General features: G+C 49.3%; 1 protein-coding gene across 1 annotated transcript in view; it reads right to left on the reverse strand.

The window, feature by feature from the left end:
* Positions 1 to 21144, reverse strand: part of slc35f1 (solute carrier family 35 member F1) — a 522812-nt gene that overhangs the window by 275973 nt on the left and 225695 nt on the right. The gene's annotated exons all lie outside the window — the stretch shown is intronic.

Consider the following 21144-nt stretch of genomic DNA (forward strand, 5'->3'; position numbering starts at 1 on the left):
AACAATTGAGTTACCGTCTCGTACAAGAGATGAAAACAATGAAAAAGTTCTATGACACCGAATGGGAGAATCTGGAAAGACAACAGAAGCAGCTAGCTCAAGCAGAGAGCGAACATAGAGCCATCGTGACCAATCACCGATCACATCTCCCTTATGATGTTCAGGAGTTAGAATATTTGCAGAAAGAAGCAAATGAAGAGGAATCTTCAGGAAGCCAGGATTTTATTCCAGTTCTTCTCTACGACTCCTTACAAGCAGAGTTTGAGAAGTTGAAGGAACAGTATGAACAGGCCCAGGCTACAATCCTGGAGGGGGTTAACTCGGCAACCTCCGAAAAGCTAGTTTCAGTGGAAGCTTATGAGCAACTAAAGGTTGAACATGAGCAAGAAGTCCAAAGGCTGCAGGAAATTCTTGATGAGCTCAAGGCCAAGACAGACTCATCGGTAGAAGTTCCATCCATAGATGAGAAATTAGAGGTGAAAGACATGGCAGAACATGAAAGTCAAGATGTCCAAGAACTCATAAAAATATTGAAGGAAACCCAAGACAAATATGAGGCGGCAATGACCGAGGTTCAACAACTTGAAGAACAGATTCAACTGGGAATTCTTTCAGTGAAAGAAAAGGCAACTGTAAGAAACACAGAGACTGTAAGAATGGCCCCTGAACATGAGCTAGAGAGCATCAAGGCGCAACTTCTCCGAGCGCTTAAAGCCAAAGTACAAGAGGAAAAAAAGGTGAAAGCATTGGAGGAAAAGGTGGATGAAATGGAGAAGGCTCTGATCCACAGGGTCCCCGTGGAAGAGTTAACGGTCAGCCAACTCCTTCATATGCTGAGAGACAAGACTCTGCAATGGGAACCATTTGAACACGAGCTTCAATCTTCAAAGGGAAGGGGTTCGGAGCTCTCAAAAGTTTGGGGAATAGTTGAGGTTGTAACACAGATTTTACGGGGCTGCCGAAAGTACGCTGAATCACGTCAATGTGAACTACAGAATGTTGAAACAGCTGCTCCAGTAGAAGGATTGAATAGCCCGATCAATCAATCCCCGATGGAAGGGGAAGTATTGGAATCACAAATGAGGTCATTAGTGAAGGATTGGCAGGAAACCCAGGAAGAGCGGGATGAATATGAACGCATGAAGAAGTCTCTTCAGGAAAGATGTCTAGGGAGGGAACAACAGTCGGCTAACGTCCAGTTGGGTAAGGAAGAAGTAGCAGGCCCTCTCGCTAGACTAGTTCAGGATGACACCGAATATTACCATGACCTGTTGAGTGACACGGAATATTACGAGGACTTGGTCTGCCCAGCTTGTGATGAAAACTCCCAAAGTGCAGAAATCAGGATGAAGCACTTAAAGTCTAAGGAACATAGGGAGATGGTGGCGCTACAGTTGGCAGCTGATAAGGGAGCCCCGAGAGTCTCCAAGAAGCAGAAAAGAAAAAGACGAAGCAGAAAGTGACAACCATCTAAATCATTATCACTTCTATCAGATCATGTACGTGGGCCCTACGAAGGGAGCCAAATCAGTTGGCAAGTAGGAAAAATTACCAAGGCAGTCCAGCTGTTTGTAAAAGTCAGCACTGCTGGTTCAGCAGGACGCAAGTTCAAGCTGTTAAGTCAAGGGAAAGACTATTGGATGAGTCACGCTAGCAATGTGAACCGGCTACACCACAGAGATGTTGTTCGGACCGAGTCAAGACCAGAGACTGAATCTGTGAACTGTTCCCGCAGAGACTGAATCTGTAAACTGTTTCCCGCATAGATTATACCTGTGAATTGTTTTACATGAAGTTGAATATATGTTATGTTTAATGGGGGACTAAGTATGTTGTAAGCCAAAAAGGGAGGATTGTAGTGTATGTATCCGTCTGCCTTTAAGAAAACCATTGTATGTAACCGTTCACCTTTAAGAGAACTATTTTAGGTGTGGCACTACTTTGTTGGCTTCTGTATACTGTAATACCGACGGTGACCACACCGGTATATAAGTGCTGCGTCAGGATTTATTTGGCAGATTCGCCCTGACCTTCGAATAGTAAAGTCCTGTTAAAGTTTATTTTTGTAGTCTGTGTATTAATTTGCTATACAACACACAGACTTTACAGTGGCGACGAGTTCGATCTTGCCCTGCGGCAACAATACTTCCGAAGCAGTTAACGAGCGTCGAGAAGAGGCACCCGCCCTTGTCGTTCTGCTGAGAGAAAACTCGAGTCTGCAGAGCAAGGAAGGAGGAAGAATTCAGACACGAAGCCTTCCATCAGCAACAGGCACTGATTGTCCCTTCTGCCACGGTGGTGAGTGAGCCGATCAGCACGAGAAGCAAGTCGGCCATGGTGACTGTGAGTAAAGGGAAAATAAAAAAATAAACGGAGGATAAGGGCGGTGAATTCGACCACGGTCGGGGGAAAGGAGCCGGACAGAAGTCGGGCCCAGAGGCACTGAGACTGGGGCAGCGTGGAGCACGGAAGCCGCGGTACAAGCGGGCTGGGAGACGCAACGGCGTCGTGAGACAGCTAGACCGCGACCGGCGAAAAAGGCCGGGCAGCTACCGAGGCCACGAAGCGCTGCGACCGGGATCGTAAGGCGCGGGAAGATATAAAAATAAATAAATCACGGAGAACTCAGCCGCAGCCGGGGTGGAAAGCACCGGACTGCGAGAGGGCTGGGAGGCGCGATTGGAAGCCGCTGAGGGAGAGACAGAGCCCGAGCGAGCGGGAGAGACAGAGCCCGAGCGAGGGAGACTGAGCGAGATCCAGCCAGTGGCTGAAACTGTTCGCCGTCAACGGGTTGTACCCAGCGCCGGTTGCCCTGCCGAGAAAAGGGAACAACAGAGCCCGAGCGAGGGAGACTGAGCGAGATCCAGCCCAGCGGCTGAAACTGTTCGCCGTCAACGGGCTGTACCCAGCACCGGTTGCCCTGCCGAGAAAAGGGAACAAGGAACGCACTGAAGCTGACGCGCAGGCTGCGAACCCCGAAAGCCAGCGGTCGTCGCCCGAGGGAAAAGCTTACCCCTCCCGCCAGGGGAAGAAACGCGGGAAGCCGCCAGTAGGCGGGGAAGACGACAGAAGCGGGAAACCGCCATTTTGAAAGTGGGCGGGGGAAGAAGACAAGCGCGGGAAACCGCCATTTTGAAAAAAAAAAAGTTAAAGAAAAATTTCATGTTTGTTTCGCAGAAAGATAGTGAGAGATAGTGAAGATGCCTAAGCATGGTAACATCAACAACTTCGATTCCGAGGTGGAAGATTGGGCCACGTACGTAGAACGTATCGAGATATATTGTGAGGCCAATAAGATAGCAGATGATGATAAAGCTCTCACCTTATTAAACGCAATGGGGGCAAAGACATACGGGCTATTGAAGCATCTTCTATCACCAGCTAAACCGGCGGATCAGACTTTCGCTAATATTGTTGCTGTCCTGAAGGATCATTTGAACCCCACACCACTGATGTTGGCGGAACGATTCAAATTCTATGCGAGAACGCAACGGAAAGAGGAAAGCAACGCGGAATACTTGGCCGAACTGCGTAGACTAGCGAAATACTGCCAGTTTGGGGAAAATCTGACAGAGGCATTGAGAGACAAGTTCGTGTGCGGGTTGTCGAAGGAAGGAACACAAAAGCGTCTGCTAGAAGAGAACGATCTCACACTTGATAAGGCTGTCCTTATTGCAGCATCGCACGAAGCCGCAACGAGAGGCACAGCGGAAATGCAGCTGAAGGCAGCGGTACTCAGTGTGGATCAAATTACTTCGGGTACATCGAAATGTTATCGTTGTGGGAAGACAACACACGACCAGAACCAATGCTGGTTTAAAAACCAGGAATGTAGAAAATGTGGCAAACTTGGTCGCATAGCTAAGGTATGCCGGTCAGGAAAGAAGACCAACAACAACAAAAAAAAGTCACCGCAGGAAAAGTACAATAAGGTACACAAGGTGGCTGAGAAGAGTTCAGATGAACAGAATTCGGATTCAGACCCAACCGTTCAGGAACTGGGTAGTCTGAGAATTCACAATGTGAGTAAGGAAGCTGACCTGCAAACTATCTGGGTCATGCTAAAAATAGCCGGAGTCCAAGTGAAAATGGAATTGGACACAGGATCAGCCCTATCAGTCATAAATCGAAGGGATTACAACCGGCTATTCTCACACATACCCTTGAGAGATACCAAGATCATATTGCAGACATACACGGGGCAGAAAGTATACCCCATGGGAAAGATAAAAGTCAAGGTGAGAGACAGGGGCAAAGAACACCAAGGAATGTATTTATATGTACTACCTGAGGGAGGTCCACCACTTCTGGGACGGGAGTGGATCTGGGAAATAAACATGGAATGGCACTATTTAAAAGCAATAATGAGTGAGAACTCGGTGAAGACAATCAGCTCAGACTCTGAAACGGATGACGATAAGACCAGCCCAGGTGCGAAAGACAAGTTTAAAATGGACTTGCTGACTAAGGTTGGAAAAACGAAGGAGTGCATAAATGCTTATGCTTCAGAGGAGAACAAAGTTTCAGAACAGAATTCCACTGAACAACAACAACATAGTTTGACAGAGAATTCTGAGTCTGTCCAGTTTACAGATATGCACAGTTCTGAGGAACACCGGGCTCGAACTCAACTCCATTTCAAATTAGAACAGCAATTAGAACAATTGAGTTGCCGTCTCGAACAAGAGATGAAAGCAATGAAAAAGTTCTGTGACACAGAGTGGGAGAACCTGGAAAGACAACAGAAACAGCTGATGGAGAAAAAGGAGCAGGAGCACACAAACCGTCGGGGCAAGGAGGCCAAACGAATCAAAGCTGATTCGGTTTCAGAAGGTGCGTGCTTTAATCTGGTGGAGCAAGAGGTTCAGCAACTGAAAGCGTTTGTTAGCGGATTGCAGGCAGAAAAGACTGATTTGGTCGCCATGAACTCCGAGCTCCTACTGAAGTTGGGTGCAGCATCACCGGACGATTCAAGTGGGGAAATTCGAATGGTGGAGGCTGCGGATGATGGCGAAGTAGAAACAGCAAAGGAGCCCCAGGGCAAGGTTATAAACAGCCCTGCAGCTACTGGGAAACGTATGAGGTCAGAAGAGTTAACGGTCAGCCAACTCTTTCATATGCTGAAGGACAAGACTCTGAAATGGGAACAAATTGAACATGAGTTTAAATCTTCAAAGGAGAGGGGTTTGGAGCTCCCAAAAGTTATTGAAATAGCTGAGGTTGCAACACAGACTGAGAAGATGGCAGCAGAGCAACCCTTGGATGCCAAAAGTACGCTGACTCACGTCAATGTTGAACAACAGAAGGTTGAAACAGCTGCTGCAGTAGAGGGATTGAATAGTCCGATCAACCAATCTCCGAATGAAGTTGAAGTATTGAAATCACAAATGACGTCATTAGTAAAAGACTTGCAGGAAGCCCAGAAAAAGCTGGATGAAGCTGAACGCCTGAAGAAGTCTCTTCAGGAAAGATGTCTGGATTTGGAACAAAAGCTGGCTAATGTCCAGCTGGGTATGGAGGAAATAGAAGACCCTCTCCCTGGCCTAGCTCAAGATGACACCGAATATTACCATGACCTGTTGGACGACATCGAATATTACGATGACCTGTTCTGCCCAGCTTGTGATGAAAACTCCCAAAGTGCAGAAACCATGAAGAATCACAAAAAGTCTAAGGAACATCGGGAGATGGTGGCGCTACTACGGAAAAAGGAGGATGAGAAGGAGGAACTGTGCATGCAGCTGGCAGCTGACAGTGGAGCCCAGAGAGTCTCCAAGAAGCAGAAAAGGAAAAGACGAAGCAGAAGATGATCATCTGGACCATCATCATCATCACTACTAGATCACGCACGGGGTCCCTTCGAACGGAGCCAAATCAGTTTGGAAGTAGAAAAACTTCCCAAGGTACTCAAGTTTTTACAAGCCAACAATGCTGGTTCAGAAGGACGGAAGTTCAAGCTGTTAAGTCCAGTGAAGGACTATTGGATGAGTCACTCCAGCAACGTGAACCGACTACACCACAGGGAACTGCTACACCACTGAGGTGTTGTCAGGACCGAGTCAAGAAGCACGGAAGGCGCATCCACCGAGATTGAATCTGTGAACTGTTTTCCGCAGAGACTGAATCTGTGAACTGTTTCCCGCAGAGACTGAATCTGTGAACTGTTTCCGCAGAGACTACATCTGTGAACTGTTTTAACATGAAGTTGGATATATGTTATGATGTTATGTTTAATGGGGAATAAGTATGTTGTAAGCTAAAAAGGGAGGATTGTAGTGTATGTAACTGTTCTACCTTTAAGAGAACTATTGTATGTAACCGTTCACCTTTAAGAGAACTATTTTAGGTGTGGCACTACTTTATCTTGGCTGCTGTATAGTGTAATACCGACGGTGACCACACCGGTATATAAGTGCTGTGTCAGGATTTATTGGGCAGATTCGCCCTGACCTTCGAATAGTAAAGTCCTGTTAAAGTTTATTTTTGTAGTCTGTGTATTAATTCGCTATACAACACACAGACTTTACAGTCTACTTTCTCTTGGCTACTGTATATTGTAGTACCGGTGGTGACCACACCGGTATATAAACTCTGTGTAGTAATTTGCAAAGCAGTTCAGCCCTGACCTTCGATTAGTAAAGACCTGTTTAAGTTATTCTTGTTGTCTGTGTCCAGTGATATAGAATAAGCATATCTGGGACACTCAGACTCAACAGTGGCGACGAGTCCGATCTTACCCTGCGGCAGTTTTGCATCCAAGGCAGCTTCGTCCTCAGAACAGGCGTCGAGAAGCGGCATCCGCCCTCATCAGCCTGCTGAGCACCGCATCGCATGGGAGGCATCGAGAACCCGGGTTGAAGTTACTGACCATGAAGTCCTCCATCAGCGACAGGCAGTGATCATCCTTCTACCACGGTGGTGGCTAAGCCGATCTAGCGACACGGGCAGAAAGTCGGCCGCGTTGTCAGTGGAGAAGGGGAGGGAAACCGGAGGAAAAAGGGCGGAGAACTCGACCGTAGCCGGTGAAAAGGGCTGGGCTGCAATCGGGGCCGAGAGGCGCAGCGACAAGGGCAGCGTTAATGCCACGAGAACCGCGGAGAACTCAACCGCAGCCGGTGTAAAGGGCCGGGCTGCAATCGGGGCTGAGAGGCGCAGCAACGAGGGAAGCGTTGATGCCCACGAGAACCGCGGGGGAGCAAAAGCAGCGTCGGGGAAATTAAGAACCGCTGGGAGGCGAGAACGGCAACAGCGCGGTCATCGCCATTGTAGCCAGCGGGGAAAGAAGACAAGCACGGGAAGCCGCCATTGTAGTCGGCGGGGGAAGAAGACAAGCGCGGGAAAAGCCGCCAAGCGCGGGAAGCCACCATTTTAGTAGGCGGGGGAAGAAGACAAGCGCGGAAAGCCGCCATTTTGGGAAAATAAAATATTTAAAGAAACTCTCAAGGATGCCTAAACACGGTAACATCACTGCTTTTGATAGCGATGTTGAAGATTGGGCCACGTATGTAGAACGCATTGGAGTTTATTGTACAGCAAATGAGGTACCAGATGATAAGAAAGCAATAACCTTATTAAACTCAATGGGTGCGAAGACGTACGGGTTACTGAGGCACCTTGTAACACCAGAGAAACCGGCGGATCAGACTTTCGCGAATATTGTTACTATCCTGCAAGAACATTTAAACCCCACGCCGCTGATGATAGCGGAACGATTTAAATTTTACAGAAGAACGCAGCTGAAAGAGGAAAGCAACGCTGAATTCTTAATTGAACTGCGCAAGCTATCAAAGTACTGTCAGTTTGGTACAGGACTAGCAGATGCTCTGAGAGATAAATTAGTGTGTGGATTACTAAAAGAAGGAACTCAAAAGCGACTGCTAGAGGAAAAGGACCTTACGCTTGATAAAGCTGTCACCATTGCAGCATCGCACGAGGCCGCAGCAAGAGGCACCGCGGAAATGCAGCTAAGGTCATCGGAACTCAGCACCAATCGAATGGCATTGGGTGCAGTAAAGTGTTATCGTTGCGGAAAGACAACGCACGATCAGAACCAGTGCTGGTTCAAAAATCAGGAATGCAGAAAATGTGGCAGGCTAGGTCACATAGCTAAAGTATGCCGGTCAGGAAAGAAGACCAGCAACAAAAAGTCACCGCAGGGAAAGTGCAAAAAGGTACACAAGGTGACAGAGAACAGTTCGGATGAACAGAAGACGGATTCAGACTCCAGCAGTAAGGAACTGGGTTGTCTAAGAATACATAATGTGGGTAACACAGCAGACCACCAAACTATCTGGGTCACACTTCAGATAGCAGGAGTCCAAGTGAAGATGGAATTGGACACTGGATCGGCATTGACGGTCATGAATAAACAAGATTACAAAAGGTTATTTCCACACATTCCCCTAAGGGATACGGAGATTGTATTGAAAACATACACGGGGCAAAGAGTATACCCCATTGGAAAGATAAAGGTAAAGGTGGTCCACAAGGGTAAAGAAAGCCGAGGAATGGACTTATATGTGTTACCTGAGGGAGGTCCACCACTACTGGGACGGGAATGGATCAGGAGAATAAATATGGACTGGCATTCCTTAAAAGCACTAACTGTAGATTCCGGTAGAAAGGACGATGTCAAACCTAAACGACTGTCCAGAATATTGGACGATGCTAAAGAGGTGTTCCAGCAGGGACTGGGAACACTGAAAGGAATTACGGCAAACATCAAGGTTGAAGAACATGCAAACCCGAAATTTTTCAAAGCTACCTTATGCGATACGACCTGCTGTGGAAGCTGAGCTGGAGGGACTAGAACGTTCCGGAGTACTGTCAAAGGTGGACTGGAGTGAATGGGCTACGCCCATTGTTCCCGTCATGAAGCGTTCATCGAGTAACAAGCCGGGGGAACCGGGGAAGGTTCGCATCTGTGGCGATTTCAAGATCACTGTTAATCCGGTGCTTCACACGGTGCAATATCCGCTTCCACGGATTGAGGATATCTTCGCTTCGTTGTCTGGCGGGAAACACTTCACCAAGATAGACCTGGCGCAGGCGTACTTACAGATGGAAGTTGATGAAGCGTCACGCCAGTATCTCACGATCAACACGCATAAGGGCTTATATCAGTATAATAGACTGGTTTTTGGAGTGGCATCGGCTCCAGCGATTTGGCAAAGGGCCATGGAGCAGGTATTACAGGGAATTCCAGGCACACAATGCTACCTGGACGACATTCTGATTACAGGAGATGATGATGAGGAACACCTTACAAATTTGGAACAGGTGCTCACCAGATTGAAAGAATATGGACTTCGAGTTAATCGCCAGAAATGTGAGTTCTTTCAGAAGCAAATCTCGTACTGTGGTCACGTCATTGACGAGGAGGGGCTTCATAAGTCACCTGACAAGATCAAAGCTGTTGTGAAGGCTCCCGCTCCGGAAAATGTATCCCAGTTGAGGTCGTTCCTAGGGTTGATTAACTATTACCATAAGTTTCTGCCAAATTTATCCACGGTGCTACACCCGCTGAACGCTCTTTTGCAGAAGGGAGTGCCATGGAAGTGGAGCGAGGACTGTAAGCGGGCCTTTCACAAAAGCAAGGCATTGATCACCTCTAAGGAAGTGTTGGCTCACTTTAACCCAACGCTGCCTATTCGTTTAGCTTGTGATGCTTCTCCATATGGTATTGGGGCGGTGCTCTCACATAAGTTGCCAAATGGCTTGGAAAGACCAGTCGCATTCGCATCCAGATCATTGACCTCCGCTGAGCGCAACTATGCTCAGATAGATAGGGAGGCTCTCAGGCCTTGTGTGGGGAGTAAAAAAATTTAATCATTACCTGCAAGGGCAAAAGTTTACACTGCTGACAGACCACCAGCTGTTGGTTTCCATTTTTAACCCTAAGAAGGGTGTTTCGGTGATGACAGCGCAGAGGCTCCAGAGATGGTCCCTTTTCCTAGGGGCACATCAATATCAGATCGAATTCAAAGGTACAAAGCAACATGGTAATGCTGATGGGCTGTCACGCCTGCCACTACCTACAGCGGAAGAGGCACTGACAGTTGACCCTGTTGAGTTATTTCACTCGACCATCATCGAATGTTTACCAGTCACCAATGCAAGTATTGAGAGAGAAACCAGGAACGACCCGACACTGTCTCGGGTCTACGAATTGACAGTGAAGGGATGGCCAGCTCATGGTGAACCACTGTTACCGGCATTCTCAGCCAGACGAGAACAGCTGTCCGTCTGTCAAGGAACATTGATGTATGGAACAAGGGTGATTATTCCTCCTAAATTAAGGGAGAGAGTTCTAAAGGAACTGCATGAAGGTCATCTGGGGGGAGTCAAGATGAAAAGCCTTGCTAGGGCTTATGTGTGGTGGCCAGGTATCGACCAACAAATAGAGGATCTGACTAAAAGCTGCTCAGGGTGCCAAAAAGTTCAAAATGCACCTCCAATTGCACCGCTGCATCCATGGGAATGGCCTTCAACCCCATGGCAACGTGTACATATTGACTTCGCAGGTCCATTCATGGACTCCATGTTTTTAATTGCGGTAGACGCACATTCTAAATGGCCAGAAGTGATTAAGATGACTACCACTACCTCGGAAAAGACGATCACAGTTCTAAGAACGATATTCGCAAGAAATGGATTGCCAGAACAAATATGTTCAGACAACGGACCGCAGTTCGTGTCAGAAGAATTCCAGAAATTCATGAAGAAGAATGGGGTGAAACATTATACCTCTGCCCCATATCATCCGGCTACAAATGGGTTGGCCGAGAGATTTGTACAAACGTTCAAAAAGGCGATAAAGGCCATGAGCGAAGACCAGATTCCACTACAACACAAGGTGGACAATTTCCTAATGGCATATCGAAACGCCACTCATGCAGTGACAAATCAAAGCCCTGCCATGATGTTCTATAACAGGAGGTTGCAGTCCAGGTTGGACTTGTTAAAACCAAATGTGCGGAGGGAAGTCGAAAACAAACAGTTCCAGCATATAAATAACAAGACCACTCGGAGTTTCGAAATAGGACAACCAGTGTTAGCCCGGGACTATAAGAATGAGAAATGGCAATCTGGAACAATTCGTGCCAGACAAGGACCCCTGATGTACACGGTAGATATTGGTGAAAACGTAATACGACGTCATGCTGACCAACTTGTAGAATCGAGAACAAGGGTCGAACCCATGACTACGACAGAGACACCAGTGGAAGAAGTTAGTGAACCTGAAGCATCTACCTCAGACGCCAATGTATCTGATGATGTCCAATCCATAAGAGATCAACTAGATGAGTCACCCCAGCAACGAGAATCAGAGACCCCTGAAAGGCGTTATCCAACTCGGATCAGGAGGCCTCCTCAGAGACTGAGGGCTGGATTTTGCTACGGGGGCGGGTTGGAGGTGGGAAACCCACATTCGGGCTTGTTGTCCCGCCTCCATGGAGATGTGGCCAACCCACTGGATTTTCCTCTGATTGACCTTGTTGAGCCCGCCCTGTGGGCTCAGCAGGCCAATTAAGGGCCATCCGGCAACAGGTGACGTCAGAGATTGACATTTCATCTGTCAAAAGCTTTTGGCAGATGAAATATCAGTGTTTAACAGCTGTTTGAAGCTGTCAAGCACTGAAAAACTGCTAATTCAGCCTCAGTCCTTTCTCAGGATAACTTTAAAATCATTTTGCTGCAGAAACCAAGAAGCTGATTTTTTTTTTTTTTAATTCGGAGCTTCTGTGGTTCTTGCAGCCGACTCCCGACACCGGAATGCAGGACTCCTGTAAAGGTAAGTAAAAGTAAGTTAAACTTATTTAAACACTTTAAACACTTGCAAAACACTTACCTTTGCACTCCTGCACCCCTCACTCACCTGAACACTGGGCATCTCGACCCCTCCAAGACCTCAGACCCACATCCCGCCTCGAAAACTTTTCGTGGTTTGGAGCTGTCGGGAAGCCCACAAACCAGCAATAAAAATCGCGAATAGGCAAAAAACTACCTGTTAACTACCTGTTAACAGGCAGTTTAATTGCCTTTAATCCCTTCCCGCCTCTGGGAGTCGGGTTCCAGCACTTGTCGGCAACCCGACTCCTATGAAATTGACATGGAGGCAGGTTGGAGGCGGGATGGGGTCGGGACCCCCGGATCTCCGATTTTTATCGCCCGCACGCCTCCAACCCGACTCCAGGGGCTTAGGAAAATCCAGCCCTGAATCTTTGAACAGTTTTGCATGAAGTTGTATATATGTTATCCATGTTATGTTTAAATTGGGATGTACACTGTTACGCTAAAAAGGGAGGAATTGTGGTGTATGTAACCTGTACCACCTTAAGAGACTACCTTAAGAGATGGACTACTTTCTCTTGGCTACTGTATATTGTAGTACCGGTGGTGACCACACCGGTATATAAACTCTGTGTAGTAATTTGCTAAGCAGTTCAGCCCTGACCTTCGATTAGTAAAGACCTGTTTAAGTTATTCTTGTTGTCTGTGTCCAGTGATTTAGAATAAGCATATCTGGGACACTCAGACTCAACAACTCTACATAGTGCTGAAAAGGTAACTATTAAACAAGTGACAGAGTGATGTTGAATCTCAAAGCATAAGAGCTCAGAATTAACAGCTGGTTTATTTCCCTATCATTTACTTTATAAAATATATGCATTTGAGTTTTGTGCTCATTGTTTTGTTTAATGTTAAAACTACAGCCCAAACAGTATATGGTGGCTGTATAGTAGTAATGATATTTTGCTCATATCGTAAATTTTTCTGGCTATTTCAAAAACAACCATTATGGGGATACCACATAGGTGCAGAGACATCACAATGGATCAATATTTTCATTGGAGTGAAAATATAAATTTTGAATGTCAGTAATGTAAAGTTTATACATATATAATTCAATAAAGATTATATAGCAAGAGGAGCATTTTTCTCATTTTGTTCCCCAGTAAAGAAAAACAAACATCTAACCCATCTCTATTTATGTACTGCAGCGATTCATACAGTTTCAGGTTTAAAGGCTTGCTTGTTCTATAAAGTAGAATTGCTGCAAATACAACCCTCTGCTATATACAGTTTCTGTCTTTCATGCAGTCATAAACATTTCAAATGGACTGACCAGAAGAAGTATCCATGCCTGAATGGAAGACTGTCTCAGTCAATGAAAGTGTTGTTCACTTTATTTTTAAAAATGGCCTCATTGATAACACAGGCCCATAGAGACAGTAACCCACTAGTTAGGTTACAAATGCTGAACCTGGTAACGATCAGAAATAAATCTACGTAACAGTCATCTTAAATCATATAAAATCAATGCTGTACATTTCCATCGAGATTATCAAATTTAAGAAAAACACACAGGGCATTGGAATACATAACCTAACAACACAACACAATCTTCTTCCCCACTCTATTTTTGAGATGGTTAAAAAAGAGAGTATAACCTGCAATTATTCACTTAATTGGAAAAGTGAGGAACACCCACCCACAAACACCCATCCACCTGAAAAAAAAGGTTTGTCAAGAAGGTGGGAAGAGCAATTCAAAATGCAGTTCAAAAGTGACAGGAAAGTATACAAATATATGCAAGTGACACTGAACGGGAAGACTTGTTTGAAGCTTTGTTTTCTTTGAATTTTACAATGTACACTATGATGTAAAGTGACCTGAGCAAGTTACCTACCTCAAAGTGAAGTACTATCAATAAGATTTGTTCAGCTGCAGACTCAAAGCAAATCTGCTGGATGCATTTTCCGATTGAAATAGAGAACTTTCCAGATTTCGTGACAGAAAGGACTCTAATGTAGTTTCATGTTCAGGTGCAAAAGATTTGCTCACGTGCAGCTCAAACCTCCTGTTACGTGTGTCTTGTCAGAATGGTTTCCCTCAAAATTATCATGAGATGATGTGGCCGTGCACGGCAATTCATTAAGCACAGGCTTGACTTTCTCCAACACAAACACAATCATTAAAAATAGGTTTCAACTTCATGCTGTCTATTTTCACTACAGCTTGGTAAAGCTTTTCTAAAACTTGAAATGGTATAGCACTCAAAAGGATAACACATTTTAACACTTCAAAATGTCACAAAAAAACAATTGCAATGGTACTGGTGACTGTAAACTCAACACATAAATGGACCAGAAAAGGCTGGTGCATGTCACTAATTGAAACTATAGTGCCAGAATCTTTTTAGATGCCTACCTTGTTTTGCCACGATCAATGTAAGTTGCAAGATGGTACAGTGGCTTTTATCTCCAGCTTTAGGTTTGAATACATCCCCGACTAATATGGAATTAAAGGGCTGGATTTTCTCAATGGGGAGCTTTTGGAGGCGGGACTCCCACTTGTTGGGTTTTAGTCCCGCCTCCATCGACTTGTGGCCAACCCATGCTATTTTCCCTTGATTGACCTTGTTAAGCCCGCCCAGCAGGTTACTGGTGACCTCAGCAAGTGACGTTTTGTAGGAGTCTACGTACTCCTAGCAAAAAATACTGAACTCGGAGAGGTTCAACAGAAAAGGTTTAATTGTTGAGGCTGCATGCTGAACATAAAATGGAGTCAGAGACTACACCAAGTACAACTGTCTTTCCCCAGTGCACAGCTTCGACTACCCCTCCCCTGCTCTGGGCTTAACTATGTTGCAGATCGAGTTTCTTAAAGGTGTGATCCTTCTTAAAGGCATGACGCCTGATTTATAGTCTACGGACCGGAAAGCGGATTGTGTCCGTTCTGTGATCGGTACACCACACAGCTCCCCCCAGAATCCGCTAGTAGGGAGTGTACGAACCGGCGTGGCGGCTTGATGGCACGGCCGGAACAGCTCTTGGCAGTTGGTGTCGGGAGCGGGGCGGTTGGACGCGTCGGGCTCTTAGGCGGTCTGCCCCGCGGTGGGGGTTGGCCCACTTGAACGGGTTCGTCGGGCTCTAGGTGCGCCAGCTTGAGCCGGTCGACCGACACCTTGTCAGTTCTGCCGCCCACTTCGAGGAGGAAGAACTTGTTCCCCGTCTGGAGTACCTTGTAGGGTCCGCCGTATGGGGGCCGTAGAGGTCCTCGGTGGGCGTCATGGCGCACGAAAACAAATTTGGCCATGTGCAGGCTAGGTGGTACGCGGGTTGCTGGTTCGCTGTGCCGGCCGGTGGGTACCGGAGCGAACTGTTGTGCTCGGTTGGCGAAAGCGCGACATTGCTGGTCAGCCGACCAGGGGGTCGTGGCGGTGGGCAGGAACTCTCCGGGTACGTGCAGCGGCTGGCCGTACACAAGTTCCGCCGCCGAGGCTTGCAGGTCTTCCTTGACCGCGGAGCGTAGGCCGAGTAGCACCCACGGGAGGCGGTTGAGCCAAGCCTCGTCCTCGAGGCTGGCGTGGAGGGACGCCTTCATGGACCTGTGGAAACGCTCGCACAGTCCGTTGGCTTGGGGGTGGTAAGCCGTGGTGCGGTGAACGGCCACCCCGAGGTTTCGGGCGATGGCGGCCCACAGATCAGAGGTGAACTGCGGGCCTCTATCCGACGTCATGTCGGAGGGGACGCCGAACCGAGCGACCCAGGTACCGATGAACGCCCTCGCAATGTCGGCGGTGGTGGTGGACGTCAGTGGAATGGCCTCGGGCCAGCGGGTGGTATGGTCCACAATTGTCAGCAGGTGCATGTGACCTTGTGATGGCGGCAGGGGGCCGACGAGGTCGATGTGGACGTGGTCGAACCTTCTTTCTGGCACAGTGAACTCCTCGAGTGGGGCTTTGACGTGTTGGTGGATTTTGGCACGCTGGCAAGCTATGCAGGATCTGGACCAGACGCGCACATCTTTGCGCAGGCCGCGCCAGACAAATCGGTTGGCCACCAGTCCAATGGACGCGCGGGTGCCGGGGTGCAAGAGGCCGTGGACGATGTCGAACACCCGTTTTCGCCAGGACGCCGGGACTACGGGGCAGGGTTGCGCCAAGGAGGTGTCGCATTTGACTGTGACGGCGGACGGGCTGCAGGCAACGCCGGTCAGTCGCAGCCCTGGGAGGGTAGTGGGCGCGGAGAGCAGATCGGGGTCGGTGCATTGCTCTACTGTCAGTTGTGCATAGTCCACTGCCAGGTGAGCGCCGTGGACGGCGGGGCAGGATAGGCAGTCGGCCACCACGTTCTCTCGACCGGAGACGTGCCGGATGTCCGTGGTGAATTCGGACACGGCGGCGAGCTGGCGTTGTTGCCTGGCTGACCACGGGTCCGCAGATTTCGCCATCGCGAATGTCAGGGGTTTGTGGTCGACAAACGCGGTGAAGGGGCGGCCCTCCAGAAGAAATCTAAAATGGCGGACTGCCAGGTACAGTGCGAGGAGCTCGCGGTCAAAGGCGTTGTATTTGGCCTCCAGGGGGCGCAATTGGCGGCTGAGAAAGGCCAGCGGTTGCCAGGCCCCGTCGACCCACTGTTCGTACACGGCGCCGACAGCGTGGTCGGAGGCGTCCGTGGTGAGGGCCACCCTGGCGTTGGGCTGTGGGTGAGCGAGCATGGTGGCGTCGGCGAGCGCCTTTTTGGTCGAGTCGAAAGCGGTCAACATGTCCGCCGACCACTCAATCGCCATTCTGTCTTTCTCACCCCAGAGGGCTTCGTATAGGGGCCGCATGAGGGAGGCCGCTCCGGGAATGAAGCGGTTGTAAAAGTTGATCATCCCCAAGAACTCCTGGAGGCCTTTGATGGTGGTAGGCCGGGGGAACTGCTGGACGGCTTGCACCTTGGTGGGCAGGGGAATGGCTCCGTCCTGCGTGATGTGGTGGCTGAGGAATTCGATCCTGCTGAGGCCGAATTGGCACTTGGCTGGGCTGATGATGAGCCCGTGCTCACTGAGCCGCTGGAACAGGGTGCGGAGGTGCTCGATGTGTTCCTGCTTGGAGGAACTAGCTACCAGGATGTCATCCAGGCAGACAAAGAGGAACTTCAGGTCCCAGAGGACCGAGTCCATGAGCTGCTGGAAGGCCTGGGCCGCGTTTTTGAGGCCGAAGGGCATTCGGAGGAACTCGAATAGCCCAAAAGGGGTGATTATGGCCGTCTTGGGAACGTCCATGGGGTGGACTGGCACCTGATGGTAACCGCGCACCAGGTCGACTTTGGAGAAGACTGAGCGGCCGGCCAGTCTAGCCGAGAAGTCTTGAATGTGCGGTATGGGGTACCGATCCGGCGTGGTGGCGTCGTTTAGGCGCCGGTAGTCCCCGCAGGGGCGCCATCCCCCGTCGGGTTTGGTGACGATGTGGAGTGGGGAGGCCCAGGGGCTGTTGGAGCGGCGGATGATGCCGAGCTGTTCCACTGTGGCAAACTCGGCCCGCGCGATCTCCAGCTTGGCCGGGTCCAGCCTGCGGGCGTGGGCATACACCGGTGGGCCTGTGGTGGGGATGACGTGTTCTACCCCGTGCTTAACAACCTTCGCGGAGAAGGTCGGGTTGGTGAGGGCTGGGAACTCAGCCAGGAGTGCTGAGTAGTCATTCGTTGAGCGGGCGCGGCACTGCCACGCCATTTCGGCGGGTTGGGGGGGGGCCATGGCGCCCGGGACAGGTGGCATGGTGTTCATGTCCACGAGGCGGCGCCGAGGCATGTCGACCAACAGGCCGTGGGCGCACAGGAAATCCGCAACGAGGAGCGGGGGGAGCACCTTGGCGGTGATAAACTCCCAGTGATAGCGGCGGCCTGCGAGGGCGATGGTGACGGTGCGGGTGCTGTACGTCCGGATGTCGGTGCCGTTGGCGGCAGCCAGCGCAGGGCCGCGGCCGCCTCGCTGGATCTCGAGGGCGGACGCGGGGATGATGCTGCGCTGCGCGCCCGTGTCGCATAGGAAACGGCGTCCGGAGGCGCTGTCCGTAACGTACAGCAGCGCGCCAGCTTGCCCCACGGTCATCGTGTAGGCCGGTGTGGGGGCGGTTGGAAACGTGCAGGGATGGCTGCAGCGGCATGCCCGTGCGCCGAACCGGGTATGGAAGTAGCAGTAGCCCTGGGTCGGAGGGCTTGGGGGACGTGGGAGCCTGGGGGGCCTTGTGGCCGAGCTGTGTGGCCGCGCGATAGAGGGTGGAGCGTGCGCCGACGCTGCGGAGGCCAGGTCGGGGGTGACGGCGTGGTTGGAGCTGGCGGACAGGAGCTTATCGGCTTCGTCAGCCAGGGCCTCGAGGTCCGTGAGGCTGGACGCCACGATCGCCGGGCGGATGCTGGGAGGTAGTTGGCGGATAAAGAGCGTGCGGAAGAGGGAGCCGGGCGGTTTCTCGTCGGTCAGAGCAAGCATGTGTGAGAGCAAGTCTGACGGCGTGGGGTCACCGAGGCCCAGGAGGTCGAGGAGGTGGCAGTTGCGCACGAATTGGGAGGCTGTGAATTTTTTAATGAGCGCAGCCTTGAGATGTGCGTACTTGCCTTCCTCCGGAGGGTTTTGTAGTGTTGTCCAGACTTTCGTGATTGTGGAGCTGCCTAGGGAGGCGAGGAGGTAGTCGTACATCGTTGCGTCGGCGGTGATGCCGCGGAGTCGGAATTGCGATTTGGCTTTAAGGAACCAGGCGGTGGCCAGGTTCTCCCAGAACTCCGGCAGCTTCACAGAAACTGCGTTTGTGTCAGCCATGGTTACGCTTAGGAGTCGTCCTGAGCGTCGGAGTCACCAATGTAGGAGTCTACGTACTCCTAGCAAAAAATACTGAACTCGGAGAGGTTCAACAGAAAAGGTTTAATTGTTGAGGCTGCATGCTGAACACAAAATGGAGTCAGAGACCACACCAAGCACAACTGTCTTTCCCCAGTGCACAGCTTCGACTGCCCCTCCCCCGCTCTGGGCTTAACTATGTTGCAGATCGAGTTTCTTAAAGGTGTGATCCTTCTTAAAGGCATGACGCCTGATTTATAGTCTAGGGACCGGAAAGCGGATTGTGTCCGTTCTGTGATCGGTACGCCACAGTTTCATCTGTCAAGAGCTTTTGACAGATGTAATGTCAGCGTTTGGCGGCTCGGCGAAGCTGTCACTGACAACCTGTACTCTAAGTTGAGCCCTTCCACTCAGGCTCACTTGATCTCTCCTGAGCAGAAAGCAGAAGGCTGCAGCTTTTGACAGTTCAGCAGCCATTCTGCTTTCTGTGCCGGTGAAATAAAGGACTCCCAAGACCTGAAGGGATGAAGCCTGCAGGAAGAAGTAAAGGTAAGTAAAACTTATTAAAACACTTTACACTCACCTCACACACTCACCTCTCCACACTTGCACCCATCACTCACCTGCACACCGGACATCTCGACCCCTGCAGACCCTAGAGTGGTTCAGAACCATCGGGAAGCCCACACTTCAGGGCTGAAAATAGGGATTCTCCAAAAAACTGCCTGTTAACTACCTGTTAACAGGCAGTTAATTGGCACTAATCCCCTTCCCGCCTCAGGGAGGCGGCTCCCAGCGCGGGTCAGGTACCCGCCTCCTGGGAAGATGGCACGGAGGCGGGTTGGGGGCGGGATGGGTACCTGCCCCCAGATTCTGCCATTTTCCTGGCAGTCCCGCCTCCTTACCCGCCTCCCCAGGGCTAGCAAAATCACCCCCAACACTTCCGATTCCCAAGTCCAAAGCATATATGTAAATAGTGAACAACTGCAGCTCCAATTCTCTGACTGCATTCCTATCGAGTGAGAGCATGGGATCACTGAATAAAGTCTATGCTTCCACAGGTGTCGGCCGCCCTGTGATGAACATTCTTCATATACAAATCTAGGTTTTTTTTTTAATTTATTCTTTCATGGGATGTGGGTGTCGCTGGCAAGACCGCCATTTATTGCCCATCCCTAATTGTCCTTGAGAAGGTGGTGGTCAGCCACCTTCTTGAACCGCTGCAGTCCTTGTGGTGAAGGTACTCCCACAGTGCTAACTTTGTCGTAGCGGTTTGGTACAACTGACTGTCTTGCTAGGCCATTTCAGAGGGCAGTTAAGAGTCAACCACATTGCTGTGGATCTGGAGTCACGTATAGGCCATATAGGCCAGACCGGGTAAGGACTGCAGACTTCCTAGATTGGTGAACAATTTGGCAAGTGTCTTTATAGGTAACGCTTGGTCCACGTGATCGCCTGGACTGGTTTCAATTGCCTGAGGCGGGGTCAGAGAGAAAATTTCCAGAGTATTTTTTCCCTTATTGGCCCTGGTATTTTGCCTCTCCCAGGAGATTACACGGCTGCGGGGGTAGGTGGGAAGAAGTGTTTAGTGATGATGGTCCAGCCATCATGGTGTGGCGCAGGCTTGATGGACCAGCTGATCTTCTCCTGCCTGTCAATTTCGTATGTTCGTATTCAACATCACAGAAAAATCCAATCCTGCCCTCACTAAAAGCCCACACGCTCCATTAGAAGTCATTGGAATTGAAACTTTTGGGTCTATACGGTTCAGTTCCACACTAGGTACTGTCCTTACTGACTGTCTCATGTATCAGCAGTCCACTGTACCTTCACAGCAGTAAAGGAACAGAAAAAGAGTTACTGACATCGGTCATTAAACTGCACCAGCAGGCTGGTTCATTTTAACACTGTCTCATGTTGTAGATCTGTAGTACATGTGCATTCCAAGAGTACTGTGAAATCTTAATTCAAAACAGACAAATTAATAAGCTGCTTTTTTCAAGGACACGGATTAGACCATATTAGTCACAAAGGAATTCATATTCACACAGCTCAGTGGAATAGCATCAGTTAAATTCCATTAAAGCTGAAATGTTCAGACAAGCTGACTAATGGATCAGCATAACAGTTTCATTTTATGTTATTTTGAAGTGTTAGAGCTGTTTTATTCCTCTGAGTATATCATTAGAAGTTTTAAAAATACACATTTTGTATTAAAATTTCTCCAGCTCCACTACAAGCTCAGTGAGTTTACCCAGTAAGTAGCTGAGCCACACCAACCTAGAAGACACCAGGAGTTAACTGATTTGAGCTGGGCAGTGGTAAGGGTGCTACAATTGGGCTTAGTGCCCCTCAATTACAGAGGAACAATTGGCTAAGAGTTCTCTCGCCCGATTACTATCCAGCAACCCCTGATAGAAGTGCACCTGTGGGGCATTAGGTGAGGGCTGGATTCAGCTTGATTGTGAATCTGTTTCCCCCCAAACAGTAGTTATAATGTAGGGCAGATCATAAATTAGGAAATTAGAGGCACATGTA

The sequence above is a fragment of the Somniosus microcephalus genome, chromosome 9 (genome assembly GCF_052327205.1).
Source record: "Somniosus microcephalus isolate GS21.2 chromosome 9, FLI_Smic_1.0, whole genome shotgun sequence".
In the NCBI taxonomy this organism is placed as follows: Eukaryota; Metazoa; Chordata; class Chondrichthyes; order Squaliformes; family Somniosidae; genus Somniosus; species Somniosus microcephalus.